Source organism: Pseudorasbora parva, chromosome 4, assembly GCF_024679245.1.
Source record: "Pseudorasbora parva isolate DD20220531a chromosome 4, ASM2467924v1, whole genome shotgun sequence".
Classification (NCBI taxonomy): domain Eukaryota; kingdom Metazoa; phylum Chordata; class Actinopteri; order Cypriniformes; family Gobionidae; genus Pseudorasbora; species Pseudorasbora parva.
In genome coordinates, this window is record NC_090175.1 from 14,667,371 (window position 1) to 14,693,284 (window position 25,914).

A 25,914-nucleotide genomic window follows, 5' to 3' on the forward strand; every position below is an offset into this window, starting at 1 on the left:
GGTCTGAATGAAACAGAAAAAGAACAAGACAAGAATTCTCCTTTTCAGCAATATCACAAAAGCACAAATCCTGTGGCTGCAGGTAAAGCACATGAATATAATAACAGCAATGAATATTTCCATCCCATCTATATGTAATCAGAATAGCTCCATACTTTAGAATAACGGAACAATTCCTTTCCATTTCTAATACACCAAATATTATTTTGTTGCTTTTTATATATATGACACTATACCCACATTCAAGTGTTGATTAAACAAAATAATGCATGAAGGTAGAATATATTACTTGAATTATATATTTATATTATTTAAATGTTGTATTTTGATACAGTATATATATATATATATATATATATATATATATATATATATATATATATATATATATATATATATATATATATATTGGGCTCAGATATTCATACAACAAAATATCCTGGGGCATGGCAAGTTTTGTGAAAATTATTGAAAATGTTGGTAACTCTGGTGGGGAAAAAGTTCATAAAAACAAATACCGAAATATGAGCATAGTATTGCAGTGCAAAAATAATATATAAATAGTGAACTATACGTATGATGTTAAGTTCAATTAAGTATACTTCAAAGTGTGTTAGTTTAGTTTCAAAACTAAAAAATGTGCTACAAGTATTTAACTAGAAATTTATCAGTGTATCAATATGTTCACTATTTAGTTGTAAACTAATTGGGTATGTAAAGTTTACTGTTACACAAAGTATTATTAAAAGTTTAATTTTATACACTAAAATTGGGGCAATTTGGTCCCAAGTAGTATTGAAATAGTACACTTACAAGTATATTAGTTGTATATTGATATCAGTATACTTATACCTGAAAAATTTCCTGAATTTTACTTAAGGGGGGGGGGGGGGGTGAAACACCCATTCAGTCAATCTCATGTCAATCTTGAGTACTATAGAGTAGTACTGCATCCTTCATATCTCCGAAAAGTCTTTAGTTTTATTATATTTATAAAAGAAATATGGGCTGTACCGAGTCTTTCCGGAAAAAACCAAGCGCCTGGAAGGCGTATCGTGTGGGCGGAGCTAAAGAATGACGAGCGCGCAAAGCGGTTACGTCCTCAAGCGTGGAGAAACCCATGGTTATCGATTCTCAGCTAATAGATATATGATCCAGAATCATTCGGAGGCTGAAATAAATTGAACAGGAGAAACAGCAGCAGCAGGACGTCCGTCTCTGTGGTATGTACTGTATTTAGTGGCCTGTCAACATTTATGTGTCTTTACTCGCAGTTTATGAGGACATGATTCAGTTTATGGACTATTGTATGCGACTAACGTTAGACCTTAGCAAACAAAACGGTTTTGCACATCAGACTAGTGTAACGTTATACATAGAACAACAATGGAGTAACCGTTAGCGCATTTGAATGACGAAGCACACAATCGTGTCGTTTACTGATGTTAACTCACGCGACGATAGTCAACAGCATAACGTTAGACATTTGAAGCAGTTTTACTCACCGCCTGCTTCCAAAGCAGGACCGAACCTTTATCGCTGGGACCACTCCGTCAAAAACACACTTCTTTGGTATGATTTGGTAAAGTCCTGACAGCAGTGAACGGTGGAGATCTACTTTGCGACGCGACTGAAGCAATGTTGTGAAGCTTCCCGTCATTTCTGCGTTCAAATCGGTTCAAATGCAGCGCTGCCTTCCCGGAATGCTGTGCTGAAGCGTTGAAGTCGCTCGACGTCACCCATAGGAATAAAGTGGAGCGTGGCGCGGAGTGTTTATGGGCGTGCATTTCCTCTCTCGCTCTAGTCACACGCGCGCGCACCCTACCGGGAGAAGAGCCCGTACGGCCCATACAAGGACCTTCCACTCTGTTCAAGTCAAGCCAAGCCATACTTGAAAAAAACTCTCCGAAACTTGTGAGAAACCGGAAGGAGTATTTTTGACACAGAAATACTCCATCAAACGTCCAACATTAGTTTTTGAAACTTTGTCTATGTTTAGGATGGGAATCCAAGTCTTTAACAGTGTAAAAAGCTCAGTATGCATGAAAAAGCACTTCACCCCCCCTTTAAAAAAAAGTTTTTAAAAAGTTTTTTCATATTGTTCCTGTACAATACAATACTATTGCATTTATGATATGATTATGATTAATACATTTTTATGTTTGCATCATATAACAAGCACCATATATGGCTTTTCTGATTAAACTCAATTGCTCATCTGGTAGAGCACTGTACTTTAATGTAAAGCACTCGGGTAGAAGTCCAGTGAAACATGAATCACAATAAAGGAGCCAATGCGTGGTATCTCACATTTGCTTTTGTTAACGCTATCGGTTAGGTTTAGGGTTTCGTGTAGATTATTTGCATTGTTTGCAAACACATTAGTGCATTCTTCTTTTAGTGCTGCTCACCAGACATTTCATTTTCAAACTGTCATGTACAACAATCGACGCAATAAAATGTTCCCAGATTCGCTCTGTTTCGGAGAAAACTTTGAAAGTGACTCCAAACATGCAAGAAGTAATGTTATATCATTCTGCTGAGACTTTGCCACAGGTATGTGTTTCCAGAAAGCTTGAATCAATTCAGTTAGAATGCCTTTGTAGGAAGTAGCAAGGTAGCTTTGGAACAGAACCATTTTTTTAGGCTAATTAAATATTGTATGTGTGGAAGACCAAAAATATATATATTCAAAAACATTTCAGTCCATACAATGAAAGTGATGGGGTCCACTAATAGTAAACTTATCTTACTGAGTAATAATAATGCATTACTAGTAATCGTTTTAGGGTTAGGATGAGGGTTTGTTCTAGGGTTAATTGCATATAATTATGCATAATTTATAGATAAAGCTGCACTGTCATTTTTCTGTCCACTAGATGGCGCCTAATCAAACAAAGGTGTAGTTTGATGACGCCAAGTTTGAGCTCAGAATCTTGGGACATGTGGACTTCACCTCAGCCGGTGGAAAAGAATCAAGATAGGACTCGGGCAGAAATCATGTTCATGGATGTGATTATTAACGTTACTGTAGTATGAAGCAGAGCAGGACCGAGTGTTGAAGAGCTGAGCAAGGCCACTGGAGAGATTGTTACGCAAACACACGGCTCACGAGCAGCAGGACTTTTATTGTCGCCGGCGCCATTTCCGCTTTTCTGGTCATGAGTATGATGTAACGCAGCTCTATTTATCATATTAAATACATTTAAGTGTGTTTAAAATGATGTTATGACATTACTCTGTGCGTTCGCTCAGTGACTGCTGTGACACTTGTTCACACTGCTAAGAGTAAAACGCTTTTGTGCTTTTCGGTAACCGAGAGTAACGCAGATATGACGCAATTGACAGGCGACTCCCTCACACGTCCTTGGTTAAAATAGCAATTTTCTCATAATTTACAAATAGTTGGAAACATTTGGGATATTGTAAGAACTCAACTGAACAAAATATATAACAATGGCCTAGTGGTTTTTGGATATTTGACTGCATACATAGGGCATTCATACTACTACATAGTGCACATTTAATACTACAGTAGCAACATAATGTGTAACAATGGCACTGTTACCAAAATATCTTCTTTTGTCTTCTATAGGAGAAAGTAATCGTTAAACTGTATCATTTAAGTCCTCCTAAACAGCCACAAAAACATACAAGCAAGCTCCTGCCACGCTCTAGTGTCACTTTTTAATTTCTTTATCTTTTCCCTGCTGCTTTGTTCAGGGAGGGTCTGCATCTATCTGTCATTTCCTCAGTCTCTCCCTGCCTCTGTTTCCCCTCGAGGCCGTAGCCAGATCAATGGTAGTGAATGGCTAGCCTCCAGCACTTCCGCTGAGTCAGAAAGGTGGGGAAATATGGTGAACTGCGAGGGAGAAACCGCCCCCTGTTCCAAAGAAGCTGTCCAACCGTCTATCTCTCCGTACCTGCAGCCTCTGTCAGCGTGCCTTGATGGCTCCCAGGACACAGCCTGTATAAACACAGACCGGGACAAGCGTCTGAGGTAATTTGTGTCATTGTAGAATGTTCCAGTCTGTTCAGAGTAAATCTGCACAAGCTCGGTAACAGCTAAAGTCAGCCGATTCGTCTTCATTCATAACAATCTGTCATAACTTGGCCATGTTAAGATTTTCACGGGAAAGAGTCTTTACCCCGTCTCCCTTCCCGCTGCTTTGGGCTAAATGAAAACCAAACAGAGCATAGCGGCGTGTGTGCGTGTGGGCTAGCGACTACATCCACAGTGTTACGTCTCTGCATGCTTTGGAATTTCCATATGTCTCCGTGGTTACTCCTGCCATCCATCACAATTGTTCTCTAGGCAAGACAGCTGTCCTCGCCTCGGGAATATTCACAGCCCACCAGCCCATCAAATTACATCTAATTCTCTTTCAGTCAAGCCTGAGACTCCAAAGAGAAGTTCAAAACGGCCTCTGACCGTTGCTGCGAGGGAATTCGGGAGCAGAGTTGTTGTTGTGGCAGCGGTGGCAGCGACACAATGTGACTCCAGCCACGCTGCAGCCTTTTGGGGAAGGTGAAAAAGTGTGGGAGTTAGAGGGAGTCAGTGACATTTAAGAATATTAGACCGGAATCAAATTTTCTTTGTGTCTTTCCGTCTATGTATGAGAAAGTGACAGAAGAGAGAAGGTCAACAAAAGTGTGAGACATCATTAGTGCTTCATTTTGGGAGGCACAGAAAAGGCATCAAGCAAACATCCATCTTCTTTCTCTGGTTAATGTTTTTTTTTTCCTCTCACTCTCTTCTTCTAAAAAAGCTATCTTCTATCTGCCTCGCTGTCTACTGTCTACATGCAGATGCCTTTCCAAGCTGGCAATCTGACTGAAACTGATTTGGAACACTAGCTGTTAGCATTTTGCTAACAATGTGATACTCTAACATGCTTAAAAATGCATATCATACACAAATATTGTGCAAAATATATTTTATCATTGTTTTTCACTATAGGACAAATATGTGTACTCACAATTTTGTCAACAATATTTTTGTGTTATACAAAGTATAGGCCAAAACAGTGCATTCACACCATGTTGGAATAACCGTAACTCCAAGATTCGGACTACTAAAAAGTGTTCAGCTCCTAACCTTTTAATTCAAACTTCCAAACTCCTACTGTTAGAGTGCAACAGGCAGGTCCAGAAAGTGTATATATATATATATATATATATATATATATATATATATATATATATATATATATATATATATATATATATATATATATATATATATATATATATATATATATATATGTGTGTGTATATATAACGTTTTGAATGATTTTGAATTCATTTATAAACCTTTAAAGACAGACCTGAGAGCTACATTACACTCTAAAAAATGCTGGGTTAAAAACAACCCAAGTTGGGTTGAAAATGCACCAACCCAACAATTGGGTTGTTTTTACCCAATGGTTGAGTTGTTCTTACCCAGCAATTGGGTTGTCTTAAGCAACATTTAACCCAACCACTGGGTTAAAACAACTCAACCACTGGGTTAAAACAACTCAACCATTGGGTTAAAACAACTCAACCATTGGGTTAAAACAACTCAATTGTTGGGTTGGTGCATTTTCAACCCAACTTGGGTTGTTTTAATTAATTAGCAACAAGTACTAACACACCTCACCTTACGAAACTCTCATTTAATTTGAAAAGCAATCAATTGATTTGAGGGGAAGCCATGGTGTTGCATAGCAGCAGAGGCTTGTTTGCGGTCCATTTTCAAGAAGTAAAAATTTTTTATGTCCTTTCATGCGCAATGACTCTGTCCGACTCATTTCCACATACAAGATACGCAGATGGAAATGTTCTTCCGTTTGTCGTTTACTGTAATGCTTGTCTGTAAACACAGGTCTATAACATAGACCGTAAAATACATATATAAATCTATACACCGTTTTTTTTTACTGCTGGCGCTCACCGGAAGACTACATTATCCAGCATTGCTTGAGATCTACAGCAAACAACAGCAATTCAAATAGCTCAAAATACACTTGCGTCCCAATTTGCATACTATCCATACTAAATAGTATTTGAAAATAGAATTAGTATGTCCCAAATCGTAGTATGTTGAAAAGAGTATTCCAAAGATTCCCGGATGGTTTACTATTTCCGGTCCGAATTCAAAGTACGGATCGATGTGCACTCTAACGGCTGATATTGCCCACAATCCATTGCGAGTTGGACGAGGATTCGATTAGAACTACAAACGCAGATAAAAAGCGTTAAAAAACTACAAACATGACGGATGTGCGAGTTCAACGGTTAAGTAGAGAAGTTTAGATAAAGGGGTTTGAGTGACCACCTATCAATATTTAACCTGACAAAAATATATTTATTCAGTGTTGTCCACATTATATTTCCCCTGCATCAGCATTGTGAACTTTTTTAATGACACGTTTGGACATTAACTTTTAAATGCATCATTATATTTAAACTGCAAACACACAAGGAGATCTCTGACCCACACATGGCAGATCAACGTGCGGCTGGCTACATTTCTCTCTCGATACAGTAGGAGATTAAACTGAATGTGGAGGATTTGAACTGTGACGAATCTGACGATGCCTTATAGGGCAGATAAACGGTGATGGGATACATGTAACTAAGCGACAGAGTCTGTTAAAGATAGTTAAGCAGTATGTCCCGAAGCTTGCATACTTTTCTGCTACACATTCAAAAGTATATACTTTTTCTTCACAAAAAGAGTACATACTTTTAGGACGTAGTATAAGTAGGCGAATTGGACGCAGCAAAAGACTCATGATGCTGCACCGAAAATTACACCAACCACAGTCGAAAAAGCAACATGCTCCAAAATATATTTTTAACTCCGCCCACACAGGAAGCACTGTGAATGATGTTATAGAGTTGAAGCTCTCAAAATATTAAAATGTTTGTATGTACTTATGCCTATTTTGCAATAAACATATGTATTGTTTTTAAACACAATTAAACATTTGTAAATGAGTAGTTTTATATTTCTCAATCCGTTTTTAATCTGCGTTTGCAATGCTTCATGGGAGTTCTTTCCCTCACTAAGGCTTAAGTTAAGTAGTCTTATATATTTGGCCATTTGTCCAATACATTTGGCCATATATTTGGCCATTTGTATATATATATATATATATATATATATATATATATATATATATATATATATATATATATATATATACACACACACTTTCTGGACCTGCCTGTTGCACTCTAACAGTAGTATATATATATATATATATATATATATATATATATATATATATATATATATATATATATATATATATATATATATATATATATATATATATATATATAAAGATCCAGAGCAAGCGTTGCTGAAAAAGGCGGGGGCGGGCGATGTTGCACTCTTTTTTCTGTTGTTAGATTTGCCACAGAAACACATAATTCCGAGTCCGAGGACGTGAATAGCTGCGAGTAAACCATGACAGATTGTCATCTCATAATTACAGCAATTATGCTATGGTGTAAAAGCAGCATATTATCAACATTTCTCCGAAACCATCTTAGAATGGATTCGGGAGAGTTCACGTCAAAGCTCTCCGACTCCTGACCTCTGCAATATCATGCAGAAACAATACAAATAGTGGAGAGGTTTAAGCAGTAAAAATGTATTAACAGTTGATTAAATGGGTGAAATCAACTTTCCCTTGAGCTTTTGATATATAAAAGTTAATCGTGATATAAGAAGGTGTTATATCAGAAGGCGTTATATATTTCAGGCGTTATGGCAGGCAAGTGCTCATCACTGACACTTTCATCAAAAATTAAGCAGTCCAAACCCTCTGGTGCACAGGGACGGAAAAGAGAAAAGAAGAAGATCAAAAGAAAGTCCAGTAGTCCAGAGGTAAGTCTTCTCATCTCTGCCATTAAAGGAAAATTAGCCCATGATTTACTCACCCTCACGTCATTCATGTGTATGACATTCTTCTTTCAGACGAATAAAAGTTAAGTTATATTAAAAAAAAAGTCCTGGTCTTCCAGCTTTATAATGTTGCTCTGTTGTTAAAGTCCTTAAAAATGCATCTGTCCGTCAAAAACCGTGTCCCACACGGCTCTGGGGTGTTAATAAAGGCCTTCAGAAGCAAATCGTTGCATTTGAGTAAGAAAAATACCCATATTTAAAGTAAAGTTATGGCCGGTCTCCTTCCGTGGAAAAGTGTTGAAAGTGCCTTCTCTGAGTTCAAGAGCGTAACTGGTGGCATAAGCCTTTGAACTGCAGAGGCACTTTCAACACTTTTCCATAAAAACTGAATAGGGAAAGCGATCGGCCGAAACTTTACTTTATAAAGTTTTAAATGTGAATATGTTTCTTACACAAATGCATCTATTTTCTTCAGAAGGCCTTTATTAACCCTCCGGAGCTGTGTGGAGCACGTTATTAAACAGACAGATGCATTTTTATGGACTTCAAAAACATAGCAATCCCTGCCATTATAAAGCTTGGATTAGACAGGACTTGTCAATTTAACTTTTATTCGTCTGAAGGAAGAATGTCATATACACCTAGGATGACTTGAGGGTGAGAAAATCACGGGCTAATTTTTATTTTTGGTTGTAATATCCCTTTAAGGTCTGAAACGGAAAAAGTGTACTTTCATTGCTGTCTCTATTAGCTATCATTAACTAGCTAGTTTGTTTTCTACAAACATAACTTTACTGACAATAACCTGGATGTAATTTAAATGTCAAAAGACCAGTATAGTATATAAGTAGAAATATGCATGCTAGTTATGAAAAGTACAAGCTCTCTAGTCTCTTTACATTCATTATAAATGCATAAGTTATTGTATCCTTGAACATTCTTTCTAGCATTTGTGTATGAACAATTTATAGTTGATTCTTCAAGTCATATATTAATTTGCTTGATTAAGTGTTAGGGTGCCTATAAAAACATTTTTGTTAATCCATTGTTTGAGTCATAATTTTTTAAATATCCTCAAACATTCTTTTTAGCATTTTTGTAGGTTCAATTTATTAGTCTATCATTTAAACCATAATTAGATTTTTTAAGTGTTGGAGTAACTCTAAGAGCATTTTTGTATAGTTTAAGAAATACTTAATTAACGGGGGCGAGCCAAGAGCTAAAGTTTTCAAAACAATTCCCCATGTGTTACTGATGGGGGAGTCGAAACTCATTATAATATGCAAAACATATCATATGTTTTTCATATCCAATCATAGCAGTGGGCGTTTACTTCCAAGTCTTCAGTGTGGAACGCCTATAAGAACCGAGCACTCAGGAGAGAGGCTTTTGGTTTTGAGGCTCTCTCCTGAACGCTGGGTTTTGATGGGCGTGACGTACTGGAGACTTGGAAGTAAACGCCCACGGCTAGGATTGGATAAGATTTGCATATTTAATGAGCTTCTGCTCCCCTGTCAGTCCACATGAGAGAGGAGAGATTGTTTTGAAAACGGTAACCAGAATGCAGTCACAGGGCTCGTAATCGTCCTTATCAAACAAACACAATGATTTATTTCTCATCCACCCACGATTGATTGGACTATTTTTTTTATATTACACATAGCCCGCACGATAGGTTGATTTAAGCAAAATGATCTATTACAATGCAGTTCTATTACATATAAAAGCACATTTTACTCACCTAAGTGTGTTGCACCATTCCTGTCAGATCCAAATCCACTATCGACCGGAGATATGTTTACCAATGATCCCGAAGTCAACTGAAGTTAACATGTCTTCCCCACGTGAGCTGGAACTTTATTAAAAATAAAAACTCATTCCTCATAAACTCATTCCTAATATCAGGATCTGAAGGAAGCTTATGCAGCGACTGTGTTCTTCCACAACCAGGAATAGCGCAATATCTTGCTATCTTCCTCGGTATGTTTATTGTTTTTGGTGTGCGCGAGCTGATCACCTCCATATTACCATAAAATTTTATATATCAAAGGTCAGGGAAAGTTGATTTCTCAATTCATCACCCCTTTAAAAGTTGATAACAGTATAAATGAATAACAAAGAGCCATTGCATGACCCCTTTAATGTCTTAAAGGGATACTTCACCCAAAAATGAAAATTCTGTCAACTTTTACTCAAGTTGTTTCAAACCTGCATGAATGTCTTACTTCTGTTGAACACAAAGGAAGATATCTGGAAGCCTGTTTGTAACCAAGCAGGGTTTGGTTACTTTGGTAGTGACATACTACATTTTAAAGTATAGTAGCTAGCACTGAGGTGAATAAGTATGTCTAATTATTATTAATAAGGCTTTTGCATTTATTAATAGGAAATTTGCACTCTCACTGGTAGTTGCCTTAGCAATTATGTATTTTCAATATTCACTAAATAGTCGACCGCCTGCTTTGTCTCCGCAGTTCTCCATCACTGTGAATGGCCATTTAAAACACTGCCTACACAGACATCTCACTAGGTTTTGGAACAGAGCCTCTGTCTGCATTCTCTGTGTGTTTTTTTCTTTCTCCCTCTTTGCCACTGCTCAGTTAACTGTCCCTTTGTAGTGACTGGCGACTCAGTTTGTACATGGCCGGTCTCCTGCATAATTAAACACGGCCAGTCTTTTGGGACGGTCTGTTTGTGAGGGAGGCTCATTCCATCCCAGCTGTTGTGGTGCGGCACTAAACCTCCCCTCTGCGGATCCATCCGCAGACCTCCTGTTCTCTCCTCAGCCGCTCTCTGTCACGTCCATCCACGTTTGGTGGTTGGAACATTGTTTACGGGGCTAATGTGCAGAGCGCAGCAGTAAAGTATTAGAAAAAAGAAATAGTGGACAGTGTGCTTTTCGCAAATGAGCCTATGCAGCAGATTTGTGATGCTCATTTTTGATAAAAGATGCAGGCTACATCTGGCACGCTTGCGCCTGGGGCACTTTTTAAGCATGTCTGTTTTTAGCACTTTGTGTATGTCCTGGCTGCTGTTACGGAATTGTGAGCCACATCATCAGAAGACAGCAAAACCAAGCACAAGCACTGAGTGAGGAAGAGTGTGGGAGCTGCATCATATCAGTTTTCTGCCCACTTCACATACTACGTTAGGGGTTTTGTTCCACGGGGGCCCACTTTGTTGGCTCACTTAAGGAAACTAGAGTGTAATTTATTTGATGTCGCATGGCATGTTGCCAGCCGGTCTTGATATTCCCGTCTCTTTTACTCTACATCAACCTTCTCTGCTTCGGCTGATAGCAAGCAAGGATAAAAGATACTGTGACGCTATTGAGTGGCGGTCGCCTCATGTACGTGATCAAATAAAATAAAGAATATTAGTAGTGATGTTTGATGTTGTTAGAGACAATAAAATAAAATAAAACTATTAGTAGTAATGTTTGATGTTGTTAGAGATAATAAATAAAATAAAATAAAATAAAATAAAATAAAATAAAATAAAATAAAATAAAATAAAATAAAATAAAATAAAATAAAATAAAATAAAATAAAATAAAATAAAATAGTAGTGATGTTTGATGTTGTTAGAGACAATAAAATAAAATAAATAAAATAAATAAAATAAATAAAATAAATAAAATAAATAAATAAAATAAATAAATAAAATAAAATAAAATAAAATAAAATAAAATAAAATAAAATAAAATAAAATAGTAGTGATGTTTGATGTTGTTAGAGACAATAAAATAAAATATTAGTAGTGATGTTTGATTTTGTTAGAGACAATAAAATAAAATAAAGAATATTAGTAGTGATGTTTGATGTTGTTAGAGACAATAAAATAAAAAATAAAAATATTAGTATTGATGTTTGATGTTGTTAGAGACAATAAAATACATACAAATGTTAGTAGTGATGGTTGATGTGGTTGGAGACAATAAAATTAAATATTAGTAATGATGTTTGACATTGTTTGAGAGAATAAAATAAAATAAATGTATTACTGATTTTTTTATGTTAGAGACAATACAATAAAATACAAATATTAGTGGTCATGTTTGATGTTGTCAGAGACAATAAACACTAAATATATTACCAATGCACTAATAAGGTTTTAATAAAAAAAAAAAAAAAAAAAAAAAAGATGAATCTAGATTGTTTTAAATAATCAATTTATAATCAATAAGATGGGGTTTGACTGCTTTAAAGAATAAACATTTTAAATATTAAAAGCCATTTAGTTAGATTAAGAACTAAATATTATACAAAATATTGACTACATTTAACATATTCTTTGTAACACACACACACACACACACACACACACACACACACACACACACACACACACACACACACACACACACACACACACACACACACACACACACACACACACACACACACACACACACACACACACACACACACACACACACACACACACACACACACACACACACAAACCAAAAACCCTGTAAACAACATTGGTTTTAAGGAGTTATTGGAATGAGACAATGCATTTTTAATTTTTGCTTAAAACAATTTATGACAATCATTTTAGTCAACACTTAAGCGTTGACACCTAAGGTTGACTATTGTGTCCACTAGATTGAAACATTTATAATTGGGTTTTTGCTTTTAAAAATGAATCGATGAAGAAAACAGAAAATGCCAATAAAAACAATAGAAACAAAAGGTTGAAACAAAAACAAAAGATATGCAGTCAGAATTATTTTGCATTTGTATTTAATAAATAGAATAAAACAATTAAAAAAGATCTGCAATCATCTGCAGGTCAGCTGTAGTATCACAACACAGCCATAGTGTGCAGGTGTCTTATGCATCTATAGTGCTCAAAGAAGTTCATTTTGAAAGGCTGGTCATGTAATGGCAGGCAGTAAAAATCAGGCTTCAGGTGCCGGACACAGCCTGGATCAAGCTGCCTGTCTGTACAAAAAGCATACATTTCCCCTCCGTGGTGTACATTCCCTGTATCCCATGTGCCAATCAAACCCAACTCTCCATTACTGTAAGTCTACTCCGTAGAGGTTTGTGCCATGTTGTGTCTGTTTCCAAACCTTAGCGGTCAAATGATGTCCCTTGGCAATTGGATTTTATAAAGTGCCTGCAACCTCATTATCAGCCCAGCGTTTGCTAACCGTTCTCATTCTAACCTGTTTTCATGCATTCCCTGTGTTTGTAAAGGTCAGCATCAGACTTTGGCCCCAAACCGAGGCACACAACAAATCATGATAAATAAAACAGTCCTGAGAGCTTAGCTTAGCTATAATGATGACTAAAGGTCAGGATTTCTTTACCTGGTCGGGATTTGATGAAGAAGAAGAGAACACGTCCATCTTATGACAGCTGTAGAATCTAGAAAATGTATTCTTTAAACTATACGTAATACTAGAGTTGCAGCGATATAACATTTCTCCACAGAAACCGATTTTCTCAAGGATGACGAAATTTCTTCCAACTAATGTAATATTAAAGATTAAAATTAACAACAGAGCCCAAACTATTATATGCAACTGCTATTTATTTTCAAATTATCATTAAACTCAAATTAAAACTGAAATCTTTGTATACAACCCAGTTGCACATAAACACTTATTCAACCATACATAATTAACAGTAAATAAGCTCCTGTCTAGTGTTCGTTGTTGTTCTCTGAGGAGCGATTACATGAGACGTGATGCATGTTTTACTGCATCTTTTAACATAACTGCAATGTTCATGCATGCTCTTTCATGCTTTAACTGGAAGTGGAAGAAAAGACTCACGCTCCGCGCTGATGCTTGAATGGATGTGCTACAGCAATCTGTCACGTCACATCTAAAGCTCTCTTGGTATACGGGATTAGTATTATCATGGGGACCTCATGTAATTTAGAAATTACCCCTCCACATCTGAATTCAGTGTGGCGCATTCTAGTGCTGTAGTACTCGAGACCGGTCTTGGTCTTGTCATTTTTTTTGAAGGTCTTGGTCTTGTCTTGGTCTCAACCGCATTTGTACTCGGTCTGGTCTCGGTCTTGGACTTAGATGACTCAGGATCTCAACACCAGTCAAGACCACAACTGAAAGGATATCAATAAATTGCTGGTGCATTATCTGATTTAACATTGATGTGATTTGATGTAAAACTTACTGCTCAAAATGCAATCAATAACTTCTTTGCAACGTGATTTATTTTGTTACTGTGCTTTTGTTACTGTGCTGCCGGGTTCAAAAGCAATGCAGCATTGTCTCAAAAAAATCACAAAATGTACATAAATGGCAAAAACATTCTGAGATGTAGTTTAAATTTTTATATTATATATGAAGCAATATCCCAAGAGCAATAGAGCTGTTTTCATGAATATAAGCGTGATTGCAAATTATATTGATTTATACAAACATTCAATTAACAAGAAATAGTTAGTGTGCATACACTTGGATACACTGTCGGACTAAATCTAAAATATCTTAAACTGTGTTCTGAAGATGAACGGAGGTCTTACAGGTGAGGAACGACATTAGGGTGAGTCGTTAAATACATACATTTTATTTTTGGGTGAACTAACCCTTTAATTTTATTGTCAGTGATTGGTATCAGCGCTATAGTGTCTTACTATTCTAATTATATTTATTAATTAAATATAAGTCACTTCTCAGATAGTAGATATGGATCTTTTTTAGATGAATTTAAGGAGTGCTGGTCTGGTCTTGATCTTGACTCGGTCTTGCCCTGCCTTGGTCTTGTCTTGGTCTCAACCCCACAAAGTTTTGGTCTTGTCTTGGTCTCGGCACACGCTGGTCTTTGTCTCGGACTTGGTCTCGGTTTAGGTGGTCTTGTCTACAACACTAGCGCATTCGTACTGGATAAGAAGCAACAGTTCCTTACAGCACGCTGCTATCTAGGCTATGCGATAGCACAGTTGTTTCGATTTTTCGATTTCGTTTGATTAAAAATCATTTACTTCAGTTAGAGAACAGACGTTACAATTAAAAACTGAACTGAGCACACTGTAAAAAATGAAATTGCCATTTGTCCAGTAAACAGTGCTTTTTGAATCCCATGTATTAAGAATTGTTAATAACTGTGACTCTACGTAAAAATACATGTTAGCTCAACAAAATTCTCCAAAATGTCACGCTACATATTAAACAAAGTTTTCTGGACAAACATTTTTGTGTTGAGCAGAAAACCTACGATCTAAATAGTTTGCGCATGCGTGATGAGCCAGAAAATCGCGCCGAAATGCACGGGGTTTCCTTCTCCATTTTGCACGGGTAGCTCCTGGCTCGTTTTGAAGTTCGCTCATCCTCCTGCCTTTTCAAGGATCTAATATTGCCATACTTCAGTTGGTAAGTATTAATATTACTTTTCATTTCATGCATGCAATGAATTGCATATTCTCAAGCGGACAGTGTTATTGTTAGACATACGATTGGCTGTGTATTGTTAAAAGGCGTGTGGCTTAACATTTTTAATGTTTGTCACTGCTCAGATAAAGCTCATTAAAGTTCTTAATACAATAACGTTTTAATACAATAGCCAAGATAAAAACTGAAATTAGCGAGTAATATGTTTGTTTAGCACGAGTATTCAAGTCCTTTATTGTTAGTTGAGGTTTTCTTTTCTTTTTTGTCTCTAGGTGGCGCTGATAAACTGATATATCTGCGTTGAACCGCGTTTGTGAGAGAGGAAGACAGCGGAGGGTGAGGTAAGAACGTGTTATGTGTTAATGTTTAATTTGTAAGCCGCGCACACAATGTATGGATATATAAACTATTATGTAATGTTAAATGTATTTTAGCCGTTTCAATGTGCATTTTCGTCGTTACAAATCACACGCAGATGTATGTTTATGAGTGTGTTTAGAACGAAATATTTATTTATTTTTTAAACATTGAGAGCTATACATCATATGATTTTAAATATGGGGACAAAGAAAAAAAGTGTAGAATAAGACTATGCATAGCATTTTTTTGTTTATTTTATAATAATTTTAAATAATATAAGGTTGTGATGTTTACAATAGGTTCGAACTGATAATTTTCTATTTTCCAGAATGATCCAAATTGGATGTTGTTAGCATATTGTTGGATGCAACACTGAGGTATGCTGTATAAAGAAAGTTTCCACATTTGCACACTGTCTCACTGTCCACATATGTTTGTCTGCATGGAACTAACTTCTAAGAACATCCTTTATGCAGGACACTGCAATGGACAGCCTGAGTTCAAGATAGCATGTTGCTCTGCTCTGCCAAAGTGTCCTTTATATCAAAACGACTCTCCACCTGGTAAATAGTACATTTAAGATCTTGAACAAACAAACTTGTTGAAAGCATCTATGCTGACATGTTTGTCTTTTATACTGGTGACTTAACTGATTATCACCCTTTGATTCCATACAGTTTTGGAGAGCCTGTGTTTGTAACCCTGAGGACATATCTGCAGCACTGAATGCATATTAATGGTATGTGGTAACTTTTTTTTTTTTTCTTTTTTTTTTTTTTTACTTTTTTTTAATTTATTAATTAAATAATTGAAATTGATTCTTTTTGATAAACAGCCTTTTCTACTGTGAGTTGTCATATCCTCCACTGAAGCCCGGCGAGTCAGGCTTCCGGAAGTGCCTGAATCAGTGGGCTCTCTCAACAATATACTTCAAGTGAAGCTACTAAAAGGACAGTTTTTTTCCCCCTGCAATTTGAGGACTTTGCAACCTGTCGGAGATCTCAGAACTGCCCAATGAAAGAGCAGTCTTGCATATTCAGTGGTCCAACTCCTGTGGTCACTTGATGAAACCAACAGCCTACCATCTCATCGTTTGGTACTAATAGTCTCAACACTTCTGAAGGGTCCTCCCACATTCTCTGTACAAAGGTATTATTTACAAACTGCTTAGAAATTGGCCTTTAACATTCCCCATACTAATTCTCTCATTTGATTTGAATTGTATTATTTATTGCATTAATACAAATTAATTGTTTATGAACAGGTTTTTGAGGAGTTTTTCAGAATCACCAACAAAGACCTTCTGGGAGACTTCATGGCAGCCATTGGCATGGACACACCAAAGCTCCTGAAACTTTACAGAGACAGAAAAGAGCTTTCGGACAGGACATGGATGCACTCCTAGAAATACTTCATGACAGGGTAAGTTCAATTTCAATGTTTTGATAGCTTGATCTGTGTTACTTTGGCTGATGATGAATAACATTTTTATACCTAAGCTATTTGGTTGTTTCTGTTGTATGTTTTTCTAGACAACAGACATAGATGATCACAGGAGGGCTCCTGCTCTACAAGGCCTGCATGTATTTCTTTGCGAGAACCCAGCCGAGCTATTCAAGAAGTGTAATGTACGTATCAGTCTTCAAAAGGCTTAAAGGGTTATTCCAAACATGTAAAGTCTGTCATAAATTACTTTTCCTCTTGTCATTCCAAACCTGTAAGACTGTCATTAATTTTCAGAACACCAATGAAGATATTTGAAATGAAACCTGAGAGATTTCTGTCCCTCTATTGACAGTCTATGCAACTGTCACTTTTCAAGCCCCAAAAGGTAGTAAAAACATTGAAGTAGAGTAGATCATGTGACTCCAGGTGTTTAACCTCAGTTTTGTGAGGTTTAACTGAGGTTACTTTTTAAAAAAGTAATTAAAAAAAAAAAAAATTACTTTTAATAAAAAATTACTTTTAATAGTAAAAAAAAGGTACTTTTTTTTACATGCAGAGCAATTGCATCGCTAATCAAATTGAGGTTACGCCTCTGGAGTCAAATGGATTATTTTTATGTCTTTAATACCTTTCTGGGCCTTAAAAGTGGTTGTTGTATTGGCTGTCAATGGAGGGACAGAAATCATTCAGATTTCATAAAAAATATCTTAATTGCTGTTTTCAAGATAAAGGAAAGTCTTACGGTTTGGATCGAACTAAAGGTGAGTAAATAATGACAGAATTTAATTTTTTGGGTGAATTAACCATTTAAAGCAGGGATGTCCAAACCTGCTCTTCTATGGCTCCAACCTACCTGGAAGTTTCTAGTAATCCTGTGGACCTTGATTATCTGGTTCAGATAAGTGTAGTTGGAGTTAAAGCTAAACTCATCAGCACAGTGACCCATAGAACAGGATTGGACACCCCTAGTTTAAACTCTCTCTCTTTGGTGTTTTCTGCTTATTTACTTGGTCATGCCATTCTTTGTGTTATCTGTCTTATTATAATGTCCACTTCTGAATAAGGATTTCACATTATAAAACTATTTACCAATACAAAGTTTACAATTAGTGCATACAATTTATGTATTGCCAACCCCTCATCCCCACCCCCATCTTAATTAATTTGTTACAAAATTAACTAATTCAATTCTAAACTAAAATATATTTCTTATTGTGTTTGTGTCACAGGAAACAAAAGCGGTCTCTGTTGACATTTTCTATGTGCTGGACGATAACACCCAAACAACATCACCATTTATCAAGACTTTTGCTGTTGTACTGGAGGGGGTTGTTCTGGAAGAAGTTTTCCTATCCTAAGATGATCCTAAGACTGGTAACAAAATGGTTGTGCGTGAGGCAGAGTTGGACCAGTGTTTCCAGTTCTTTTAATGTTTTAAAAAAAAGTTTCATTTGAGACATTCAAAATAAAAAACAAGCATTGAAGTTTTGTACGGACTGTTTAAATGGACAGTTTTACTCAAAAGACACTGTATGAAAACTGTGCATTGCAGTGTTGTGGATACGTTTTTTTTTTATGTTTTTAATTACAGATTGCAAGCTCTTTTACAATGAAACACTGCACTCATATTGATAAGCCATAAAATAGTGAAACTGTTTAGAGTGTAAAAAAAAAACAGCATTTGTGTGAATATTTATTATTTATGGATCTGGCATTGAGTGACCTGTTTATTTTTGCTTTGTCCTAAAGATATTTTAAGCAAATTTGGACAAGTGTTAATTAAAGGGTAAGTTTGGCCAAAAATGAAAACCAAAAAGTAATTTACTCAACCTAGGTTGTTCCTAACTTGAATGTGTCTGTATTCTGTTGAACACAAAGGAAGATATTTAGAAGAATGTTGGTAACCAGACAGTTAACAGTAGCCATTGACTGTACTCTACATAGTATTTTTCCCCCCTACTATGTAAGCCAATGGGTGCCGTCAACTGTCTGGTTACCAACATTCTTCAAAATATCTTCCTTTGTGTTCAACAGAATACAGACACTTGCAAGTTTGAAGCGACCTGCGTGTGGGTAAATGACAATTTTTTTCAATTTTGGGTGAACTATCCCTTTAGGAATTATTCTTTCCTGTAGCTTAAACAGTAGAGCGTGGCGCTAGCAACGCTAAGGCCATGGGTTCGATTCCCAGGGAAAGCAAGAACTGACAAAAATGTAAAATGTGTACCTTAAAATGCAATGTAAGTCGCTTTGGATAAAAGCGTCTGCCAAATGCATAAATGTAAATGTAAATTATAGAACATTTCACTACATTCTTTTAAAATGTATGTACATGCATGTGCTTACAACTGAAATAAACGGATCAAAATAACTACATTTCTGTCATTTGTAAATAGATGTAAAGTCACTAAAATAATTATAGGAAGGATAGTGTGGTGACACTTTATTTTGCGTTCAGGAAACAGAAAAATATAAATTACCTCAACAACAGTAATTGTTGTTTCAGTTGCTGTGACAAGAATATTTTTATTAGCAAAATACGACTATCAATATTGCGTGAACAAACAAATTTATGTTGGCTGAACAAATGATCTTTACTGGGAAGAATTAAAAAATAATTGTTGGGACAACTCAAAAGTCTTACTGCATCAAGTTGCCTTACATTTTTACGTTTTCTCAACTATTTTTTTTTTACAGTGCACAGAGTTTACCTACAAGGTAAATTTATCACAAGAGCGAGGAGCTGACAATATGACGGCGGAAAATTTGGTTTCAAAGCAAAATGTAAAAGCCCGCATTTAAGCGAACTTCCCATTGTAGGCTACTGTTTGTTTTTTTGTGTTTTTCATTTAGAATAATACTGAATACACCTTTTAAGGTAATTTGCTTCCAAATTGACTCTAATTCTAAAGCGGAAGTATAACGTGCACAGCCGCACAGGGATTTATAACGGTGCGCGTTATGAACGCATCCTCCATTCTAAGCGAAATATGGATAAAAATGCACACAGGAAACAAAAAAACCTTGTAAAAATTGATAGACGAACCTCCAAATCCTGGCCAAATCACAGAGACGCCGATCCACACAGGACTAATATTATCACAGGACCTCAAAATATGGTAGGTCATTCGCGGGTGAAATTTTACATTACAAATTGCAGACATGGCACGATTCGCACAGAATTAAGATCACAGACAACCTTCATAATTATTAATTACTAGAGGTCACCAGGTAATACTAATCCCGGGTGAATAGTGCTTAAGATCATCATAAAGCCATTCAGTGTTTGAATTTTGTGATAAATTGACAGAATTTGAAAGCAGAGACTTTGTTTCTTATCAAAAGTAACAAAGCACTTTGCGATTATTTGATGGGAGCTACAAACATTGTTTGGTGCAGGAAAAAATGCAGACCTGGAGACTTTGGCTTAAACTAATCCAAAAGCCTGTTTTTTAGTCAATTTTAATGTGTTATTGTAGTGTTAACGTGACAGCCCTAAATTCAACACAAGACATTTGTGGTTTTTGATCTTGAAATCAAGACTGTCCACTGAGCAATAGCCAAACCATTCAAATGCATAATGTTACATTGAAAAGCTAAGCTGAAGTCAATACGAAAACTATATGAAGAGGTTGCAAGTGTCAGTTTTGTTGGAATGTTGGAAAAACTGAACTTCGAGAAGGGAAAAATAAAATAAAAAAACTATACAAAAGCATGAAGGACGCACTTTATATTAGGTAGCCTTAACTACTGTAATAACATTTAAACTACTCATTTGATACAATGCACTTATTGTGAATGTGTACATACACACATACTACCACACCTGTCCCAAAATGTACCTGTATCCCACCTCAATATAAGCAAAAGTGTTTTGCAATGCAGTACGAAGTATGAATACTATAAGTACATTGCACTTATATTTTGATGTAAGTACATAGAAGTTAAGGCCACCAAACAAAGTCTTAAACAAAGCAGCATGACTTTTCACATCAAGATCAAGTTTCTCCATTGATATTTTCTTTACACATTCCTTCTAATATCACATCTAAAACTAGAGCTTAAAGCAAGACACTTTTGGTGGATAATATGAGCAGTCTGGGAGCTTTCAGACGTCGTTTACTAGGGTGATCTTTCATTAACTGAAAGCTTGAAAGATATTGGAATATATGGCATCTATGGCTTTATGAAATGTATTCTCATTAACAACATCATCTCATCAGCACTCCAGCAGATCTGCTTAATGTTTTATTAATGCTGTGATGTGCTAGAGGGTGGAGTGTTTTGCAGCTATTCAATACACACACACTCGCAAACACACACACGCATACGTTTATTTTTGTGACATATGGGGACATTCCATAGGCGTAATGATTTTTATACCGTACAAACCGTATTGTCTATCCTCTTTCACTGCCCCTACCCCTAAACCTACCCATCACAGGAAACATTCTGCATTTTTACTTTCTAAAATGTTTTTTTGCAAAAAAATGTATAAGCATTTTGAAAAGTGGGGACATGACCCATGTCATTAAACACATTTGTCCTCATATGTCACAAAAACATGCCCACACACACACACACACACACACACACACACACACACACACACACACACACACACACACACACACACACACACACACACACACACACACACACACACACACACACACACACACACACACACACACACACACACACACACACACTTAGATATCTACAAATTAATATGCAATTATATAATCATTGTTAAATCAATTTAATCTTAAGTCTTCATGTCTTTGGTTCAACAGAAATTATTGTTATTTATTTATTGATTTTGAAAAGTGACATTAGAATTTAATTTGCATTAGCTTGCATTATTGATTTTGTTCTTTGACAACAACAACAACAAAAAATGTTTAAAGAGGCTTATTATATTATTCACAAGTACAAGTGATACTGCATTTTTTTTTCTGTGTATTTCTTATTAAAACCAGTTCTCATCTTCATAAACCCCCAAGACTCTGCAATGAAATTTCCACTCAAAGCCCTCTGGTCATTGGCACAATTCCATCCCATTGGCTTAGTGCCATCAGATCACTGCAGGGATGTTCAGAAAATCTCCCTCCACGCATGTGCTGTTCAGTTTACAGAGACTGGCAAGAAAAACAGAACCAAGGCCAGGACCTTGGACTTTGACTTTTTGGCCAGCCAAAGGTAGAAGAACTCTGGTTGGTCTCTCTGGATGTAAGAAAGATAATTCAAAGGTACCTCAGCTAAAACCCTGACCTTGGTGTTCGCAAAACCCTCTTCTCTGATAAAGCTCTCTGTGTGTCATGAAAAAATAAATATATTCCTCCACGTTTACCTTGTTTGTTTGCACCTTGTTTATTTGCTCTCTCCCTTTATGTAACCTAACCCAATCCATCATCCACGGTTGGATTTTCTAGCTTTCTTCTCACCTGTGTTAGGTAGGTACACCATATGGCGCAGACAAGTAAATGAGTATAAATCTGCATTTGTCTTCATCGCACATATTCCTAGCTGGCAAGACGGTGAAAGCAGCATTCTGCTTCAACAAACTGAGATGGCTTTTTTGCTCTCCCCCTCAAAAACAATTTATTTAGAAAATCCAATGATCACCTGAGGTAATTTTTCAAAATGCCAGTTTTTATATGTACAGTGTCTTTATTTGTGAAAATTGCCAATGATGTCTTTGTAGCATGATTATAAAGAAATGGGTGTAGAAAGATGTGTATAAATTCACATGCCTTCATCTGCAAAGTTAGTTGGGCACGGTAAACAGCCATATGTTTTCTTCTGCCAAGAGACTCTCCAATGAGAGACAGCTCATCCGTCAGAATATGTTAATGCTTAAAGTGGAGGTTAAGGGAAATTTGAGTCATTCTCATTGCTATCTTGTGACTTTAAAAAGACTAAAAGACCAACAGCAAATTTTGACAACGAAAGACACTATGACATGGCATTCAAGACACATTAAACTTCCATAAAGTGATATATTTCCAAGTTCAGGGGGAAATAATGTAGGCCAGGACTTGATTTAATCCGCTGGGATTTGATTGGATTTGAGAAGTAGGCTATGATATTAAAGGGTTATATTATTTTATGAGTTCACGTTCAAATAATCCTTAATGCCAGCTATGGGCGGCACTAAGAATGGGCTTCTGGGGATTACGTGGTTCATGAGAAGCTATTTTCTTAACACACAATGCCAACATTTAATTATTTAGAAAATTAGAGTATGTTTTTCTTTCACAGGCAAGACTTCATTTTAACAGCCTTCTAGCGTCTATCTGTCAAACCGAAAATTCAGTTTGAATACCGAAAGCCGAAATAAACTTCTCAATGTTTTCTCCCTCCTCATACAGAGTTCTAGTGCATGCGAATGTAAAAATTTTGGCATGATTGAGGCTAAGAATTAGGTTAATTTGGCCTTTTCTTAATTTAATTCCAGGATCATTTAATGATTTGCTTAGCAAAAATTATTCCACAAGATGTAAGACTCCAACATTTATTATCCAGTGCATCATAAAGCATATTTAATCAAACAATGCCCTTTTAGATGTCTAGGCTAAGCCACGACTAAATATCCACAGACCCTACAACCCCTTCTGAGCGCAGCCATGATTACATAAACAGAAGAGAAATGAAAAATATAAATAATATAATGCACTGAAAAATCATGTACAAGATGGATGGATGGATGGATGGATGGATGGATGGATGGATGGATGGATGGATGGATGGATGGATGGATGGATGGATGGATGGATGGATGGATGGATGGATGGATGGATGGATGGATGGGTGGTTTTGGTTTTGTCTGATTTACCTCAAGTTCAATGTAAATGAACAACAATTACATCAATGGAAGGTATCACTGATAAATTGTTTATCACCAACACTGTAAATGTCAGCGAGTTCAGACCATTTAATTATGAACAGATACACAAAGAACGTATTTGTTTGCACTGGCGTGATATTTCAGAAGGCCTGTGTTCCGTATCTGCGCAGTAACCTAGAAAGATTACTGGGAGCATGTAGGACAAAATTTAAAAAGCCACTTAATTCAAAGTCCCATCTGGGGGATACGGCACGCATGCAGACAAGCATCGTTTCACCTCTATTGAAACACACCAAAGTCGGCTGCGGTGCTCTTCGTGCACTAGTCCCGGGAGCTAAATGGGATTAGTTACGCTGCAGTTAATCCATAATTGTTTAGTTTTTTGTCGTCTTCAAACAGAGATCTTTTGTGTTGCAAACAGGCTTTTGTTTCTTCCAGAAAATGTAATTGCATATCTCTGATCACCTAATTATGAGCAGTGTTGACTTTGTCATTGATGATATCCTTACTTGTACAAACTAAAAGATAGAACTAATCACAGAACCTGATAAAACTCGCATACATTTGTCCCACATATTTTATTCCTTGCACTCTTTTGTTTTACATTCATCATGCAAATCAGTGGTTCTTAGCTGGCTTTCTATATAATATAAGGTTGGTTTCTGAACTTCCCTGATACTTTACATATATTACATTATTTACATAATTATTTCCAATAATTAACTGCACAATATATGTATTGCAATATATATATACACAACAGTTTGACGGCACAAGTGTGTAAATAAATAAGAAACAACATGGAGTGTCTTTAAAATCCTTTTTGTGCAGAACTACTTTCTTCCGCCATGGATTCAAATCTCAAGTTGACAGTTTAACAGTTGAGCCCAACTCTTTGTTACTAATTCAAAAATGGCACTTTAGGTCTAGTAATGAAGGAACATTGAATCGCATCATTAGCCCCTTTCACACTGCGATTCCGGCAAATACACGGATAATGCGACCCGGCATTTGTTCCTGGGCCGCTAGATTTGGCCCATTCACACTGCCAGCGAAATACCGTAATATGTGCGCTTTCACACACAACGCTTAACGGTCTCGGATCGAGTTGACACGTGACATCCTGATGATTTTTTTTTTTTTTTGTGGGGGGGGGGGGATGGGATGAAATGAAATGTTTTACTTTCTACACATTAAAATCTACACATTTGCTCACAGTCACATGCAATTTCTCCTGTGAGTTCAAAAAAACAAAAGATGGGACTTTTGATAATAATGATGTTACCTCAGCTCTTTTCTGACCTGTCACATTTACAATGGAACAACTGACAATCTGGAGTTTAACACAATTGTTAACAAATTGTAAAACAGGTTATGTTATGTTTATATATGTCACATATCTGAGGTCTAAATAACTACATTCTCACCCAAAAACTGTGATACAAACAGTGAAAAAGTAACAGTGCTAAAACAGTATATGATGAATAACACATGGCTGTGTAACAGAGGTCAGCTAGCAGTCTCTGTGTGAGTAAACCGCACTCCTCTGAACTCAAGAGATGCGCTAGCGAGTGACGGGATGCAGCCTTTACCCTCCTTGTTAAAGCGCCCGACTCTCATGCTGGGGGACCAGGGTTCAAGTCTTGCTTGGAGCGAGCAGAAGGGGTTACATTGGTGCCGTGACCCAGATGGGGGTGAGTGTAACTGAGGCCAGCTAGTAGCTGTGCGAGTAAACCTCACTCCTCTGATCTCAAGAGACTAGAGGCTCTAGCGACTGTCATTAGGGGTTGCAGCCTTTAGCCTCTTTGTTTAAGCGTCAGACTCTCATGCCGGCGTACCCAGGTTCAAATCCTGCTTGGAGCGGGTGGTTAGAACAGGAGCTAGAAAAACAGCTAGAAAAAGGTTCTCACAGCTAGAAAAAGGTATATAGAGGCCTGGAGAGGCCTGCTACCTAGAGCCCTGCACGGGCCTCAAATCTAGGCCCTA

The 25,914-nt window shown here is 36.6% G+C and overlaps 1 protein-coding gene and 1 long non-coding RNA gene across 2 annotated transcripts in view; one reads left to right on the forward strand and one right to left on the reverse strand.

Moving 5' to 3' along the window:
* The window catches only part of LOC137072961 (VPS10 domain-containing receptor SorCS1-like), a 131,346-nt gene that overhangs the window by 35,697 nt on the left and 69,735 nt on the right, over positions 1–25,914 (reverse strand). The window lies entirely within an intron of this gene.
* On the forward strand, positions 15,006–18,722 carry LOC137072962 (uncharacterized). Its single transcript, XR_010904714.1, has 9 exons — positions 15,006–15,254; positions 15,545–15,613; positions 15,961–16,009; positions 16,109–16,195; positions 16,310–16,371; positions 16,468–16,781; positions 16,897–17,054; positions 17,165–17,260; positions 18,308–18,722. It is a non-coding gene; the product is annotated as an uncharacterized lncRNA (long non-coding RNA).